Genomic DNA, 18986 nt, shown 5'->3' on the forward strand with positions numbered 1-18986 from the left:
AGGATAACTGGACATAATGTCTTAATCTAAATACTGTAACTGATTATTATGGAAAATCACAGTATGTGCTGTTCTCAGGCCTGCCAAAGAATTAGGACTGAATGACTGATCTGTAAATCTATCTATTACTTTTGACAATGATATAAATACCAATCATTCTAGAAGGAAGGCAAAGTACTAAAAAAGTCTTATTCAGCCCTAAAAGTAACAAACATCAGTTAACAACAATAATTACAGAATTATATTTGTCAGAGTGTGAAACCGGTTAACAGAGTGCAGTAGTTGTAGTTCTAATTGAACTTATTCTACTAAACCAAAACCAAACCGCAACCAAACCAAAAAACTAACAGTGTTGAAAAGCAATTTTATTCCTTATATTAATATGTCTTTAGGGAAATCTGTATTCCAGTCAGCATATCTTCCCTATCAAACCTGCAACCAACTTCCATCTAAGATACCAGTGTTACTAGACACCGATTTTGCAAAAACCTAGATGACTCTCCAAGTCTTCGACATTCTGAAAAGCCCCTGGGAATGTCAAAGATCTCTGTGTTGTCAAATGTTCCTTAAAATTTGCTAACAGCTGTATTATCATAAGGAGTTTCTATCTTTTCCTCATTGCCCACAATAATGCTGATTTGCAAGGCTGTAGTAAAATAATTCAGCAAAGTATGGAACCTTTATTATTGTCAGCACAATTAATATTCATCTCCTCATTGCTATGGAAGCTGCAGTGGCATTAATATGGAGGCAGAGTAATACTTGTGTATACTTCCGAAAATAAATGTTTCGGATAGCAGGAGGATAGCCATAATAAAACATTATCTATCAGGATTCAAATGTGACTCCCAGTGACCTATTAAGAACTGTCTCACAACAGAGGACACCTAGGCATACAGAGATACAGGTGACAGAAGAAAATCCAATATGTACAGGTGAAAGTGAAATGAAAACGAAAAACATAAGCATGAAAAAAATCCACCAAGACTTCTGCACACTAGAACAAACTTCACTGTCAGATTCGCAATGGAAGGAATAAAGAGTAAAAATTATATACTGCAGAAGAGTCACAGCAGTGGCTGAGTGCATATTAAGCAGGATAGCTCTCTAAAAATGTACTGTAAAACTAATGAAGATGAACAATGTGTCATTTTGGTGTCTGTACTAGTGCGGTAAGTGATATCATTGGTAATAAAATGGTCTTCAAACTAGTTGGAAAATAGGATGCAATGATCAGAAAAAAGTAAATTAAATTTGTAAATGCTAAGACCAGGATCCTGTGTAATAAAACAGATAGAACAACTGCTGCAAGGTATCATCAAGTAATAAATCATAAATTAGTCATCAGGTCAAATAATAAAATCAGAAAAAAATTACGGAATAATACATTCATTTTCAGAAGGAAGAAAAAAAACAAGGATAATGTTTTTAAGATAGAATTGGGCCATGATCAGTTTAAAAGGCAGCCACAACAACACAATGTGTTGACCATCAATAAGCCTGAGAATTGTGTAATTTTTTAGGTCTTTATATTCTCAGATGAAATTACAAGAAGAAATAATAATTTGAATAATAATATGGCCCAATTATCAGACATGCTTTCCAAGATTCCAAGATCTTTTTACCAGACAATTAATGACAACAAGACTGTGGATACCATTTCAGCTTATTTTAATAAGCAATGGAAATTTAAAAATAAGGTCATAGAAAACAATATACTTGAATGAATGGAACTGATTTGGAGTAAACTGAAGTTACCATTAAGTAAAATTGGCTTATATGTAAGGGGGTTTTATTGCTTTTGCATGAAATGGAAGACTGTGAAACTCAGGGATGAAACTTAAAGGCTTGCCAACACTAAGACAAAAATTTCTCTCAGAAAAAAAGATGAATTTTTGTACTGCTAGCAAAGGGAAATAAATTCCAGGGACAAGGTCTAAAATTACCTGTGTTTCTCATAACCTTAAAATCAAATTCTACTGTAGTAGAAAAGAATTGGAAACAAAACCTGTATTCAAGGAGTTAATCTAGTATGGTCACACAGAGTGCTATTTCATACTACATGGTAATGGCCACAGAGACATGCAACCCTCTTCTACTTGGCTTGGTGTGACCTACTCTAGGTGGACCTGCCTTGGCATGGGGATTGAACTAGATGATCATCAGAGATCCCTTCCAACCCTAATGATTCTGTGATCTTTCTCAGAATTATACACAGGGAACAACCACAACAAAAAAAATCCAACAACAAAAAAAGCAGTTTGGTTCAAGCAATAGAATTTCCTAGAGGTACTATAAATGTCTCTCTGGAAAATCAATAGGAAAAAAAAATGAAGTAGAGGCTGTCCATACTAATTCTGCTGTGTAGTTAATTGAAACTTTAAAGTAAAAAAAAGGGTTTCCTATCTGGAGGCAAAAGTCTGAAGTTCAGAGACACTTGGCCTCAGAGCTGGCCAAAGGAAGTTGCAGAAGATCTGAAAGCCTCCATTCAAGCACAGTCTTCTGTAGGCTGGTCAGTCTTGGCTGACACCCCTCCTAGGCACCAGAGAAAGCTCTACAGTGTCTGCTGCAGTTTAGAAAGCCATTGAGCTGACTTAAGAAAAACCCAGAAGCAAGGAATCTTCCTGTAAAGAATTCTACATTAAATGACTGAACTGCCCCATAATCCAGCAAGTAAATTACTGGCACTGAAAAGTTGTAGCTAAGTATCGTATTCAGCAGCAGATAACATCTTCCTATACTTCATGAGGAATCAATTACAAAGAACTTAGGTGTAAAATATTACATGTAAAACATGCCTCTTAGAATTTTTGTATTTCATGATCATGGAACTTTTCTCTAAGACAGTGAGGTTTCCATGTTTGTGTGGACACTGCCCAAGGCATTGCACATATTTCTAAAATGCAGAGGATAAAAGAAAACAATTCCTGTTTGATCTACTCTAAAAGAAATCTGAATTAGGAACTTACAGCTAAAATATTGACACTGTCCCACATGACATCTTGTCTCTAAATTGGAGAGATATCAATCTGATGAATGGACCACTCGGTGGATAAAGAACTGGCTGAATGGCCGCACACAAAGAGTTGTGGTCAATGGCTCAATGTCCGGCTGGAGACCAGTAACGAGTGGTGCCCCTCAGGGATCGCGGTTGGGACCGGTCTTGTTTAACATCTTCGTCGCTGACATGGACAGTGGGATTGAGTGCGCCCTCAGCAAGTTTGCCAATGACACCAAGCTGTGTGGTTCGGTTGGTACGCTGGAGGGAAGGGATGCCATCCAGAGGGACCTTGACACGCTTGTGAGGTGGGCTGATGCCAACATCATGAATTTTAACCATGACAAGTGCAAGGTCCTACACCTGGGTTAGAACAGTCCCAGGCACAGCTACAGGCTGGCCAGAGAAGAGATTCAGAGCAGCCCTCCGGAGAAGGACTTGGGGGTGCTGGTCGATGAGAAAATGAACATGAGCCGACAGTGTGCGCTTGCAGCCCAGAAAGCCAACCGTAACCTGGGCTGCATCAAAAGGAGCGTGACCAGCAGGTCGAAGGAGGTGATCCTGCTCCTCTACTCTGCTCTTGTGAGACCTCGCTTGGAGTATTGTGTACAGTTCTGGTGTCCTCAACATAAAAAGGACAGGGATCTGTTGGAACAAGTCCAGAGGAGGGCCACGAGGATGATCAGGAGACTGGAGCACCTGCCGTATGAAGCCAGGCTGAGAAAGTTGGGTCTCTTCAGCCTGGAGAAGGCTGCATGGAGATCTCATAGCAATCTTCCAGTATCTGAAGGGGGCCTACATGGATGCTGGGGATGGACTCTTCATGAGGGACTGTAGTGATAGGACAAGGGGTAATGGGTTCAAACTTCAACAGGTGAAGTTTAGATTGGATATAAGAAAGAAATTATTTCCTGTTAGGCTGGTGAGGCACTGGAATAGGTTGCCTAGGGAGGCTGTGAATGCTCCATCCCTGGCAGTATTCAAGGCCAGGTTGGAAGAGGCCTTGGGTGTTATGGTTTAGAGCGAGGTGTCTCTGCCCATGGCAAGGGGGTTGGAACTTGATGATCTTAAGGGCCTTTCCAACCCTAACTATTCTATGATTCTAAAATATACAGTTAGGCAAAAGTTATATATTTGGAGAAAATATATTTAAATGTTGAAGAGGTGTTGAGGAGACCTAGGCTCATTCATTGTTTTGATACTGTGTGAACTTCGACAAATCATTTAAGCTACGTCCTCAGCAGTTCTGAGATGAAGAAACACTTCTGACCTGGCATGTTCAAATGAAATTGTTGCTTGCAGTATACCTCCATACAGGGTTTGAAACGTATACACAGACATGTCTTTTATCAGAACAGGGGGTCTTTCCTATTCTAAGCTCTACAAATAGATCTCTCATCTATTTAAACTGAAAATTTGTTTTGCGGCAGAGACTTCCTTTAGTTCTGATTGTATAAATATGTTACAGGTAGAATTTAATTTCATTTGGGATATTTCAGTGCCACTATAAATTATAACTGAAATCAATTTATCTACTTATAGTTTGGTAAGTTGGGGGGGGCGGGGGGCAATTTACAATTACTTTCCTGACCTTCAAAGTATATTTTGTCATTATGCTGCTTTTACTGTTAAAATTTCATCACAAAATTTATAAAAAGTAAAGCCAAGAAAAATTAATGAAATTTAGTTTTTACTTTGCTAGTAACACTTTAATTTACACAGATGCAGAAAAGGTGGAATTGAACGTTTGAAATTTTCAGTTAAGCTAGTTAAAGTAAATATTTTTTCTGGAAGCAATTTGTTGCAAACATCTTTGAAATACCTATCATTTCAAGACCTATTTGATTTCTATCACAGTTTCTTCCACTCAGGGAAGCTCAGGGTCTTAGTGGTATAGTAAATTATTTGCTGGCTGAGAGGAAGCCAGATGTTCATAAAGCTTCTTTGCTGTTGAAGCTTATAAGAGATATTTTCGCTACATACCAGAATTAGCAATTAGTATTCAGGAAGCCACTCTTCAAATGCCAGTGGTGTAAATGTATTTGCTCTAAAAATGATTCATATGCAAGCGAGAGATGGAAAAACATCAACTAATCCCTAAGTGCTGTGGAAAAGAAACTTAGTTAGTTAGACTTTAATTAGCACTTTGCAGTCATTTAATGAATGCAGCCTCAAAGCATAATCCATCAAACTGTAACTAGTGTTATCAGTGGTTTAAAAACTATGTATTAAGAAACAGGTTTAGAAAAAAACCTATAAAAAAGCAGCAGGGAACTGTGGCACTATGATCTCCAGGTCTGTGAGTCTGTCATGTCTGGTAACCTTAGGAAATCAAGCTCTGTGAAGATAACTGTGGTATAACTTACTGGAAGTGAGCTGAGGGTTGCTCTCATTCTTTGGGTTCTGAGAACTGTAAGATGAGTCCTTGAATTATCAAAGATAAATTTATGACACTTCAATTAACTGTCTGTTGACATTCATTGAATAATTATGATTATTACCTGTTAACTGGCTAAGATATTTCAATAATTTGTAATTACCCTCAGAGCCTTACTAAAATCATAATGCTGAAATATTGTATTAATGCTCACAGGACAATACCCATAAGGTGCTGCTCTGCTTATAGCTTGCACATCATACACCACCCATTTAACAGGAGTAATGCTCTTTCACTAAGATCACACTGATTCGGCAGCCAAGGCACTGCAGAGCACCAGGGTTGTAAAATAAAGTATTTCTCAAACCAGCTTTGCAATATAAAATCATGGCTACAGGTATGTACTTAGATTGCTTTTAAGTGCGTTTGTCTTTGTAGAACAAGGTGCCAGCTATCTATCTGAAATCCAAACAGGTAGGAAGAGGAGGCCGCCACGCATGTCCAAATATTTTTAGCCAAGTATGCAGATTGAAAATTTTGTAGAAGTTTGAAACTTGTTATGAAATAGTGTCCTGGGTTCAGCAGCAGCAGTCATTTTTTTCTCCTTCTTAGTAGCTAGTGCAGTGCTGTTTTTGACTTTCAGCCTGGGAACAGTGATAACACTGATGTTTTTAGTTGCTGCTCAGTAATGTTTAGTCTGACCAAGGACTTTCTGAGTCTCATGCTCTGCCAGGAAGAAGGGGAAGCTGGGAGGAAGCAACGACATGGCACCTGACCCAAACTAGCCAAAGAGGTATTCCATACCACAGCATGTCATGCCCCCCGAGAAGGGCTAGATCACTGCTCAGTCGGGCTGGGTATCGGTTGGCGGGTGGTGAGCAGTTGTATTCTCTTCCCTTGTTATTTCCCTTATCGTTTTTATTATTGGTGGTAGCAGTAGTGGTTTGTATTATACCTTAGTTACTGGACTGCTCTTATCTCAATCCGTGGGAGTTACATTCTTTCAATTCTCCTCCCCATCCCTCTGGGAGCACAGGGGGAGGAAAGGGGAGGGAGCGAGAGAGTGAACTGCATGGCTGACTGGGCTTAAACCACGACAAATATGATTTAGTATATCACTATTGTGAGTAAACTACATTATTCCTTGTATTATTTTTTTAATCAGCAAAAGCAGTACACATTGACAAAATAGTGCCTTTTTTAATGAGTTTTAGTAGGCCTGCTGATAAAATGAAAAGATACATACCCTTGAACTTTCTTTCTTGTTCTGGTACTCTAGGATCACATTTATCAAAGTTTGCTGACATTACCAGTGTTTTCAATATACAGACAGTACTGCATTTTACTTAAATATTTTCATTTCTAAGTTACCTTTAACATTATCACTGTAAATATTCTTATCACATAATATCCTCTTAGAGAAAACATAATATAACACCAACAAGCAACAGTCAATACAAACCTGTTCTTAGCAGAAAGGGCAGGAAGAAAATACTGGTACTTGGAAGTAGGTTCATGGCTGTCTGAGAATATACATAACACTAATATGGTATTTGGAAATAATGGTTTAAAGGAAAAGGTGGAATTAGATGTCAAGAAATACCTGTTCTAAATGGCCGTTGTTCTTATATTTTGCTTAATTACAAAAATCTAAAATAGCCATGTGGCTTTAAGTATCTTGATAACTTAGAGGGACTGAGATGCTTCAGTGAAGCTCTGAATACTTTCAGTGACTAGTGGTCTCTGAACTTTTCACTGCTGACTAGGTTCCTTGCTAAAATCCCCTTTTGAAGACTGCTTCTCTAAGCCAGGATAGAAAATGTAGGAAGATAGGAAGACTATCAACAAAAGAGAAGAGAAAATATCATTAATCCTGCCTTCCTTCCACATGTACTTGAATGCACAGTCTGATATCTAAGTTCAAAGTACGTAACAATACAGATTTCCCACAAATTCTTAAGGCTGCCTGCACTCTGTCTCCACGCCAGATTGAAGCTGTAGAGTTACTGTGACAGTTTTGCTACCTGTTTTTATAGAATCATAGAACAGCTAGGGTTGGAAACGACCTTAAGATCATCTAGTTCCAACCCCCCTGCCATGGGCAGGGACACCTCACACTAAACCATCTCACCCAAGGCTCTGTCCAACCTGGCCTTGAATACCGCCAGGGATGGAGCATTCACAACCTCCCTGGGAAATCCATTCCAGTGCCTCACCATCCTTACAGTAAAGAATTTCTTCCTTATATCCAATCTAAACTTCCCCTGTTTAAGTTTTAACCCATTACCCCTTGTCCTATCACTACAGTCCCTAATGAACAGTCTCTCCCCAGCATCCCTGTAGGCCCCCTTCAGATACTGGAAGGCTGCTATGAGGCCTCCACACAGCCTTCTCTTCTCCAGGCTGAACAGTCCCAACTTTCTCAGCCTGGCTTTATACGGCAGGTGCTCCAGTCTCCTGATCATCCTCGTGGCCCTCCTCTGGACTTGTTCCAACAGATCCATGTACTTTTCATGTTGAGGACACCAGAACTGTACACAGTACTCCAGGTGAGGTCTCACAAGAGCAGAGTAGAGGGGCATGATCACCTCCTTCGACCTGTGGGTCACACTCCTTTTGATGCAGCCCAGGTTACGGTTGGCTTTCTGGGCTGCAAGCGCACACTGTCGGCTCATGTTCATTTCCTCATCGACCAGAACCCCAAGTCCTTCTCCGCAGGGCTGCTCTGAATCTCTTCTCTACCCAACCTGTAGCTGTGCCTGGGATTGCTATGACCCAGGTGTAGGACCTTGCACTTGTCATGGTTAAACTTCATGAGGTTGGCATCAGCCCACCTCACAAGCGTGTCAAGGTCCCTCTGGATGGCATTCCTTCCCTCCAGCGTACCAACCGAACCACACAGCTTGGTGTCATTGGCAAACTTGCTGAGGGCACACTCAATCCCACTGTCCATGTCAGCGACAAAGATGTTAAACAAGACCGGTCCCAGCCGCGATCCCTGAGGGGCACCACTCGTTACTGGTCTCCAGCCGGACACTGAGCCATTGACCGTAACTCTTTGCATGTGGCCATTCAGCCAGTTCTTTATTCACCAAGTGGTCCACCTATCAAATTGATGCCTCTCCAATTTAGAGACAAGGATGTCGTGTGGGACAGTGTTGAATGCTTTGCACAAGTCCAGGTAGAGGACATCAACTGCTTTACTGCTGTCCATTAGTTCTGTAGCCCCATCATAGAAGGCCACCAAATTGGTCAGGCAGGATTACCCCTTAGTGAAGCCATGCTGGCTTTCACTAAGCGCCTTGTTGTTTTTCATGTGCCTTAGCATGCCTTCCAGGAGAATCTGCTCCAAGATTTTGCCAGGCACAGAGGTGAGATTGACTAGTCTGTAATTCCCTGGGCCATCCATTTTCCTCTTCTTGAAAATGGGGGTTATACTACCCTTTTTCCAGTTGTCGGGAACTTCACCTGACTGCCATGACTTTTTGAAATACGATGGACAGTGTCTTAGCAACTTCATTCACCAGCTCCTTGAGGACCAGCAGATGGATTTCATCAGGTCCCATGGATTTGTGCACATTCAGGTTTTTAAGATGGTCTCAAAGCAGATCCTTTCCTACAGTGGACCTAGGGTCTTCATTCTCACAGTCCTGCATCTGCCTTCCAGGAACTGGGTGGAGTGGTCAGTGCCACACCATCTGACACACATCACACACACACATTATCTTTTGCAGAATCTCTCCGTTTTTACTTCTACAGTTGGTGTTGTAGCTCCTTTATATTACTTTAGCCCCACAGCTCAATGAAGCTGAGCAGCATAGTGAAAAACATAGCTCAGTAGAATGCCTCTGAATATCACTGGCATTTTAGCTCAGGTACTTTAGAAGATCAGCTGTATAAGAACATTTCCAAAAAAAACATTTATTTAGTAAAAATCAGAATTGTTTTTCTTTAAATGTACACCTATAGTGTCTCCCTGCATTTCAAAACCTGCAGACCTATTATTCTTCTGCCCCTCCTCTAAAATCACTTCAGTGGTGACACCTGGCTTTAAGAACAAAGATTTTCCTGCAATTGTTCAAGTGCTATGTCACATCCCAGTAAACCACTAGAGGGATTTCCATGCTCCACAGGCTGGAAATAAAAGCAACAAGAGTTCCTGTTGGTCTGATATTTATGGCAATGACTGTGATAAAACAAAGTTGTTTAGTTTCAAGAAAAAATTAAAAACTAAAAAAATTCAAGAGCAGTGCCAAGAAGACACATTTCTTGGTATATTTGTGCAGAACGCCAGAAGCCATGATGGTACAAGTACGATGACATCACTTCAACTACTGCTTTACCAGAGACCACTGCACAATCAACAAAGATAAGAATATTTTTCTAAGACCAAGGCGAAGACAGATCTTCTTGCATATATATAACCTAGACATGATTTGAGGAGTAAAATAGGGTATATGGCATTATGAAATAGTTAAATAATGCCCTAAAGTTTACTTCATTATTTTCAACATTATTTTGTCTCTTGCAATTTCTTGATAAGGAAAACTACCGTGACAGGATGAGCTGCTTAATGAAAAATGAATGCTGGCTCAACGCATCATGTTGTGACAACCCAAAGATGGACTTTGTGTTTATACTTTTAACCTCTACATGTGGTATCCCCAATTAAACATTTTGAAGTTAGTGAAAAATTTGCCTGGGCATGTCCTACCTGTATGGTATTTCCCACCTAGTTCTTGGATGCAGATTGCCACATGTTAGGAGTACTCTTACTGTTTCATGTTTATGGATTATCCAAAGGAGGCTTTAATATTTGTTTGCTCAAAGCTATTAGACAAGGCAATTATTCAGCACACGCTTTCCAATCATATATGCAATTTGTGAATCCTTACTGCTTGGTGCTTTCAATTTTTTTTTGTAATGATTACATTTTGGTTTGTCGCCAACCAAGTTTTCCGAATACTGAATAAAAACCTTTGAAATTTCTGCCTTTTTACATGTTTAAATGTTAGAAATCAAATAGGAAGAAGAAATATTATATTTAATAGCCTAAAAATATTGGCTATCAAAGTGTTCTGCTGGTCTAAAACATGAAAGACAGTCTTAGAGCAAGACAGAAGAGAGCATGATACAGCTAACACGGTAAGGCTGAAGTCCCTAAGCAGTTAACACAATCCAACCAGTGACATAATTACCTGGAGTGTAGTAAAGGGAATCCAGGCAGAAATCTGCCTTCTCTTATTTGTAACTAAAATGTTAGTAGTCTATAGAGATTCTGTGGTTTCGGTGGACTTATTCTGTGGATAATACAAACAAGGCCCTTGGAAAGATTTCAAAAGTCTAATTCTTGACCCTTTTTGGCTGTGGAGTGTGCTTGCCAGGCTGCATAAACCATTCATCTCTTACCTTTTGCCTGTGATATTTTAGTATCATTGCCTAGCAGAACACTGTGAATTGAGACGGTTTTGTAAGATTCTATGGGTACAGGTTTTACGTTACTGAAAAGATACATGGTAATAAGATTTGAGGCTAAGTAATCATTTTCAGGAAACTGATTCACTGTATAACAAGTTCAAGAAATAAGCCTCCAGCTTAGATCTTATTGATAAATGTTGATACAGTGGTTGTTCCAGATAGCCATCTTTCTGCTACTTTCCTGTCCCAATGTGTGTGGTGGGTTTTTTCCTACACATTTTCTTCCATTTCCTACCCAATTCAAAATAATTTAGAAAAATCTACCAACGTACACTATTCATAGTTCTGTAAACCAGCTCTTAAAATGGTGTGTGGTAGTAAAGCTCCACTAGAGTTACCAATAACATGTAAATATAGCCATTTAAATTACTAACTGTATCAATCTGTTCATATTTCTCTTTTTGTATAATAACAGATTCTGTTTTGTGAAGGCCTATGACATATAAATCCATGATGACCAACACATAAGTGTGGTGACAACTGTACACCTCAGAGCTGTCATGTAGATTAGTGGTCATGTAAAAGACTATATATACCTCATCGTGCATTAGTTGTTATGTTAATTATCCTCAAACATAACCACAAGATCTAATAACCTAAAGCAAAACCACAAACAATGACTGCACAGATATCTGTCTCTTTAAAATCATTGGGAATCTACATTGTATATTTTAATTTCTTAGGAAAACTATGTGATAATCTGTTTTCATGCTTCTGGCTTATGCTCAGATATGCTTGAGATATACTATGTTGCCTCTAATAACTCATTGCCTATAATCGTCACCATTTTGAAAGTTAGGGGTTGTTCTGACACTCTGTCCCCACAGTTCAGCAAATCTTTTGTGAATGTCTTTTCTGTCACATGGCAAAATCCCCAGGAACTGACACATAATGCTGCTTTATAAGAAATATTATCAGTTCTGGTATGTTTTTAAAGAAGAAATTGTATTCCTAGCTGTCTAGTGAAAAGCCACCACTGTGTTACTCATGCATACCTAACTCTCATTTTTCTTAACTAGGATTTAAGCATATGACTAAGGTTAAGCACCCTTTTAAAATATGGGTAATTTTGTAGTTCAGGTTTCCAGTGTTCAGTCACAACAAACTGAATTTCAGTTATTAAGCAGCCAAAACAAACTGCCCATTAATAAGCTCCTGACAAATAATTATGCATACAAAACATCTTTTTTTTTTTTTTAATGCAAATTCAATTAAATCATAATAGGTTGGCAGCCATGCTCTGAGCAAAGAAAGAGTTGACACTCAGTGACTAAACTGTATTCTGAATTGCTTGATTCAATCGTCCAGGTATTCTTCACAATCTGCCATACTGCTCCATGTGAGGTATCAGTGATATCATCTTAAAATCATGAGCTGCTTAATTAACTAATCAGATGGAGAAAATACAGAGGAAAAGGCTTGCTGGCTTGCTAGTATCAGAGAGATGTGTATATTCCAAATTTCCATTTCCCTTCTGTTTTTATAAATTTAAAAAACTTCTCACTTAGAGGGAATATTTGTAATACCTGTAAATATACAATACGATAAACAAAGTTAGTTTAAACAGTATTTGGAGAGGATTAATGGAACATAATGTAGTTGTACTGTACTTGTGTAACAATGCCACTGCCCCCTCAGTTTCAAGTTTCAACCCTTATACATAATACCATAATTCTATTGACATTTCATTCCATGTAATTGAAGGTGATGGGAAATAAAAAAGACATAAACCAAAACAAAACACTTGAGATGTCAACTTAGATTGGATTTGGCCATAATGAAATAAGAAGTCTGATGTAACATTTGTTGGCAGACTGTTAAGGAAAACTTGACAAAGCCAAAGAATTATTCTCTTGGAAAACTTTCCTTAACTTAGAATCATCTCTGAATTCAGGCACAGATTTCTGTAACACTGAACACAAACAAATGCTGATTGCAATTTTGGTAGAGTAAAAAAGGAATCTATTGTACATTGAATAACTGGTGTAATGATGACACATTTAGCAGATAGTAGCTTCTCCTTCTGTGCCTGCCATTTACACTGGATTGTTATTAAGCAGATGGAAAATTTATCCTTCCAATCTCAGAAAAGTATCTCAGAGATTTTGAGCAAAGCTAATTGAAACTGTAACAATTTTGTTGCACGTGTGCTGGGGCTTTCTCCCTTTCTAGCTGCTGGCAGGCAAGACAGTTACTTAGAAAAACTTGCTTCTCCTTAGGTTACAAGCAGAAAAGAGATACTATCCAGGAGAGAAAATCTGGTTACAGAAACAGTTAAAATTGCTGTAGATTCAGTCTTTCTCTGTCCCTAGGCCAAATCAAAACTTGCAGAGAAATACTAAGTGTGGGCCACTTGCTATGAGAAGTCAATGACTGCAGTTAAATGTCGGAAGTCTCGTATCAACCTTGACATGTTTCTGCTGTGCATAGGCTTTGTCTTCTAGGAAGCAGTGCTGGTCAGGGGTTGTCCATAGCTCTCTAGCAAATAAGGTTTAGCGTACTTGTCACAGAATCTACAAAGTTTACTGTTGCGTATAGTAATACTACTTAACACATTACTAATTCAACTCATAAATCACAAAGATAGTTGCCTGGGTTTTGCAGACATGGAATGTTTGCAGCAGAGCCAGGAAAAATGATCTAATTTCAGCACTGGACTATGAAATGATAGTGATGTTCACAGTCTTTATCACAGATGGCAGATCTGGTACACCTAGCTTCTTCTGAAAAAAAAGCATGGGTAAAACCCATTTATCAAGTCTTTGTACAGTAAGGAAACATATTGTACATGCTTTTGCAGTGCTCTCATGAATGCTGTTATTAGATGATCATTTTAGGAAGCAGAGGCATGACAAATTCATCTATGCCATAACTTAAAAAAAAACAACCCACATCTTCACAAAGTGGCTACTTGAGACATACACAAGTTTGTAGCCCTTTTCTCAAGACTAAATTAGCAACAGTAGTGACCATCTTCAGGGTTTACTGGTCAGTAGTAATTACTAGCTGAAGCTGTCACCTGCAAACCTAGTGTCCTGGGTTTAGCACTAGCAGTCATTTTTTCTCTTTCTTGGTAGCTGGTGCAGTGCTGTGTTTTGACTTTCGAGCTGGGAACAAAGCTGATAAAAATGATGTTTTGGTTTGGCCAAAATTTAATAAAACACTATACTCCTATTTCACATATACTGAATCAAATGATTCAATAGAGCAAAACTTTACTGAAGAAAAGGCCAAGGGAGATGAACAGATCAATATGTAATTATTCATTCCCCAATGTACAACAACAAAATTTACTTAAATAATAATATTTAAATAATAAAAAAAAACCCTCAGTATTCTCTTTGACGTATCTGTCATGGCTCTTCTGCTTTCACAGTCTATGGCTCTAGACTCCTTATTTATACCGATGCTTCAGATCTGGGTGTTTTTCACCTCAGGTGTGCTTAGACATAGTTATTTTCCCAGACTTTCAGGTATCATCTCAGCTAGGTATTCTCCTGTACTTTATGATGGCCATATTTTTTAAATAGAAATTTGTGATACATAGGTGCAAATGTTCACTGCAAGCTGAACATGTTTAATGCCTACCCACTGGTCCCTTTTCACATTATTTCTCACCCAGGTTAGGAAAAAGTGCTCCTTCTTAGCAGCCAGCCCTCTGGAGCTCACTGGGAAAACTTTCTCTTCAGTTTTAAAGACTCCACTACCAGGTGGATGAATACAAAAGAAAAACACATTGCGACATTGCAGTAAGCACTCAAGTCAAAGGTGTTAGGCGCCTTGTGGTAATGGAAGAAATTAAGGTGCTAATCGGATCTGAAGGATATTTAGGTCCCTAGCCAGCTTTGATGCTTGGGGTAGGAAAGAGGAAGAAAACCAATAAAGATTCATCAGTTGCTTTAGGCCTGAAAGACTTTGGGAAGTCTTAATTTCTTTGCATCTTGAGTCTTTTTTTTTTTTTTTTTGCTATATAACATTGTAACCATTCCGTTACATGATTGATATTGTGGGGATTATTTCGTGAATACTGCAAATATACTGAAGTACAATGAAATGGCAGCAGTATAAACACCTAAAGGGATTAGAGACTGGTACAACCTCATTAATGAATCATGGTCAAGTAACTTCTGTGCTAAAACTGATGATGCCTTGGTTACTGACCTATTACTGTTACTGATTTAAATAACAAAATAATAGCATTTTTCTTAAAAATCAATTCCAGGTTACAATGTGTCCTGGGTTTAGCAGTAGCAGTCATTTTTCTCCTTGGTAGCTGGTGCAGTGCTGTGTTTTGACTTTTGGGCTGGGAACAGAGCTGATAACAATGATGTTTTAGCCTGGCCAAGGACTTTGTGAGCCTCATGCTCTGCCAGGGAGGAGGGGAACCTGGGAGGAATCAGAGACAGGACACCTGACCCAAACTGACCAAAGATGTATTCCATACCACAGCATGTCATGCCCAGGATGTAACGGATAGTTACCTGGAAGGGTGAGGAGACTGCAGGGTTGGACGAGATATCGGTTGGTGCTTGGTTGGGTTGGGGGGGTGAGTTATCGGTTAGTGGGTGCTGAGGTGTTGTACTCTCTTCCCTTGTTATTTCCTTTATCATTATTATTATTGGTGGTAGTATAGTGATTTGTGTTATACCTTAGTTACTAAACTGTTCTTATCTTAACCCAGGGGGTTGCATTCTTTTTGATTCTCCTCTCCATCCCTCTGGGAGTAAGGGGAGGGAAAGAAGGAGGGGGAGTGAGTGCACAAGCTGTCTGGCTGGGTTTGAACCATGACACAATGAAAAAATAGTAGAGCCTTGAAATACTGCAGTACAATCCCATTATGTAAAAGATTGGTTCTGTGGGTTCAGGAGAAAAGCCTGAAACTGTCTTCTTCAGCTAAATGTCTTTGGTGTTAGGCACTATATTCAGTGAGTGAGCAAAGCAGAATTTTGTGTCATGTTATTTGGTTTCTAAAAAATTCAAGCAGAGGAAGCAGACCTACCTGTCTGATAAGCAGCTGCCTTTAACAATTATTTTAAGGAATTCTTAATGAAGCTAGAGAAAACACACTGATTCACTGGAAATTAAATGTAGGCAATAAAGAGGGAAACCCTGTACAAGGTGCTACCAACTTTTTTTGTTGTTGTTCAAATAATTTGGATGTTTAAAATCCCAAGATAAAGTCTCCAAGCAAAATGAAAGATAAAAACTGAAGCTTGTGTACTGGCCTTCAGCACTATCCCCTCTATCTACAATGACCAGAAAGTGTAACATTGAACTTTGATGAAATTCCAATCTGTAGCTGAGCAGTGTAGTTCAGACCTTTGTCTGTTTTCAAATATGAAGAACAATCTTCTGTGTAAACCCTTCCAACTGGTTATGATGCTGTGTTAGCTTTTTTTTCTGCTTTCCTTTTTCTTTGAACATGAACAAAACCACGGTGCTCATTTGCACCTGCAGTTCTTGCTGCAACACATTCTCAAGAATGGACAATTTGATGTGGATTTATTAAATATTGAGGATGACGACCCAAAAAAAAAAAAAATTCTGATTAAGTCAAGAAAACTTGTGGGGCTGGTTTGAAGGCAGATAAAAATTCTCATGCTAAAGCTGAAATATATTTTGGAATTGTAAATAAGTAATTTTTGTGTGCATATATATATATAAGTACTCAAAATTTCTTTGTATTAATTTAAAACATGCCAGGTACATCATAAGCATATATATTAGTCTCTTTAAAAATACTATGATTGCTTTACTTTTATCATAACCAGACTGCAGAGGAACATGAGGACCACAAGTAATCAAGGTTATTTTGTCTCTACTAAGGAGGAATAAAGAAAATAATATTTTTTTTTAACCAGGAAAAACAAGCATAATCTACAAATTCATATCATTTTCATATAGTTTTCAGCCATTCTAGTAAGCATATATTTGCCTTGTGAAAGATTTCAAGACACTCTAGATAAAAGCCGCAATGTGAAAACTAAGAAACAAAGACTGTGAGAAAAGTACTATTAAGGGGGTTTGGAAGTGGCAGCTGTTTGTCCAAATTAGAATACAATATGCAAGAGTCTGTATTTCATTAATAGAAACTGAAACACCTGGCAATAAAAAAAACTGAATTGAGGTATGCACAGTTAGTTACAAGCACTGAAATTCTTCAAGTAACATGCACTGAAATTCCTCAAGTACCATAATACAATGATTTTCTTAAAGACTACAAAACAAACAGAATGACAAAAATAATCAGAAAGTAAATTTGAGGAGCAATAGCTATTGGCAGCAGAAGACAAATACAGACAAGATTCATGTATATGCAACCCTCGTTTTGGAAGGTCATGTTAGTTGTCAGTATGTCAAAATGGCAAAACACAGGATTAAATTTGCCAAGAGCAGACCATTTAATTTTAGAAAGTAAGACTGCAGGGCATGGTATTCCAACACTGTGGATCTTTAAGGATTAATATTAACAAATTTTTTTGGCAGTTTCCCTTCAATGAAGGTATTAGCAGAACACTGGAAAAAAAATGCAGATTCATTTTTCTTTACAGTAAAATATGGAGATTTAAGGAATAGACTTTTCCTCTTACAGCTCAGCTGCAAGGTGCTGGGCATTTTAAATAAGCACTGAAAAAGCAAATGCAGAAAAAACACCCGTATACAGCTGAAATTGAACCTTAGAATAAAAGAGTTTCAGGTGCCACTAATAGTAATGGGGAAAAAACAAACAAGACAAAACAAAACAAAAAAAAAACACAACAAACAAGTGAACAAAAAAACCCCAAACCAAAACAAACCAGAATCAAGCCAAGAATCCAAACCACCGACTAAATATAATTTAAGTATATCACAATCCAGGTTCGCCATAAATATCATCTTTGCTGACCAATACCTTTAATAAAGACGTCTCATAGGCTTTTCTTTTTTCTTTTTTTTTTTTTTTTCTTTATACCAAAGAATATCATTTGGCAATGTAGTGTAAAACCCTTCCACCAAATCAATAAAAAAATACATGTAGGCATGTCTCCTCTCTGCATTGTAAAGTGAGTTCAAATTATGGCTTTTGGTTTAGTAGGAAGAAGTGATCATTACATGAACAACCGTCTTAAAAAGAAAAGATATCCAAACTGGAAGAAAATCATACTAGTTTAGATTTTCTTGAACAACTTTAAAAAATTAAAAGGGGAAATATTTCAGTAGTTACAGACCAAAAAAAAAAAAAAAAAGTCTTGTTTGTGGCCAGCAGTGACCTTAGCATACTGCAAATATACTGAAGCAAAAGTCTTAGATGAAATATGCATTAGAAAATATATAGATAAAGAAATTGACTGTCTTGACATTTCAGGAAAATCAGATTTGTTTCTAAGGGGAACACGTTTAGAACAAATCAATTTGTTTAGATCTGTCCTGACTTCAGCAGAACTTGACTTGAAAGGGAAATTAGCATTCTGAGTAGAAGAGAGATAAGCAGGAGGTGTATGAAAATGAACTGAATTATCCAAATCAGGAAATGAATTAGAAAATGAGCTGTTAATGATTTCCTATCTGGTAGAAAATCAGTAGTTCAGTGTCACCTGCAAGAATAATGCATGAGGCTAACTAGATCTAGCAAATATGTCTTCTAGATAGTCCTATTTCAAATGGGGCTTGAGAGACAGATTCTCTCTCTTTGATGCACATGTGTATCTCCCCTTAGTTCTAACAGAAAATACACACTTGCAGTAAGGGAAGGATGTGAATCCGAATACAAATATTAAGCTTCTTCAATGTCAAAAGGTAGAGTAGGAAACTGATGTCAACTGCTCTCAGTACCCTTTGTGACCTTTGCTCTTGACCCAACGGGGAGGGCAAGAGAAAACAGCAACTGAGAATCAATCCCAACTTGTGCTGTACATATCTCTGAGAAAATTAGCATCACTTGATACATTTACAATGAATTTCTGTTTTGTTTTAAATTTATTTCAGTGTTTCTTTTGCTTTTAAATTTACAACTTTAGTATTTAATTATGTTTTCTCTATTCATGATGTTTCAACACATGTAACCACAGAATGTAAAATAGACACACTAGAAAACTCAGCTGAATGTAATTTATGCAGAAATTTTACACAGCAGTTTACCAACAATTGATTTTA

General features: G+C 38.1%; 1 protein-coding gene across 1 annotated transcript in view; it reads left to right on the forward strand.

The window, feature by feature from the left end:
- The first annotated feature begins 3170 nt into the window (after positions 1–3170).
- Positions 3171–18986, forward strand: part of CDH18 (cadherin 18) — a 584308-nt gene continuing 568492 nt past the window's right edge. The window contains exon 1 of the mRNA XM_061346700.1: positions 3171–3306. The gene's annotated coding sequence lies outside the window, so the exon portion shown is untranslated. The remainder of the gene's footprint in view (positions 3307–18986) is intronic.

This window comes from Neopsephotus bourkii, unplaced genomic scaffold (assembly GCF_033783945.1).
Source record: "Neopsephotus bourkii isolate Nb327-2 ecotype Australia unplaced genomic scaffold, CSIRO-AGI_Nbou_v1 NB_272, whole genome shotgun sequence".
In the NCBI taxonomy this organism is placed as follows: domain Eukaryota; kingdom Metazoa; phylum Chordata; class Aves; order Psittaciformes; family Psittacidae; genus Neopsephotus; species Neopsephotus bourkii.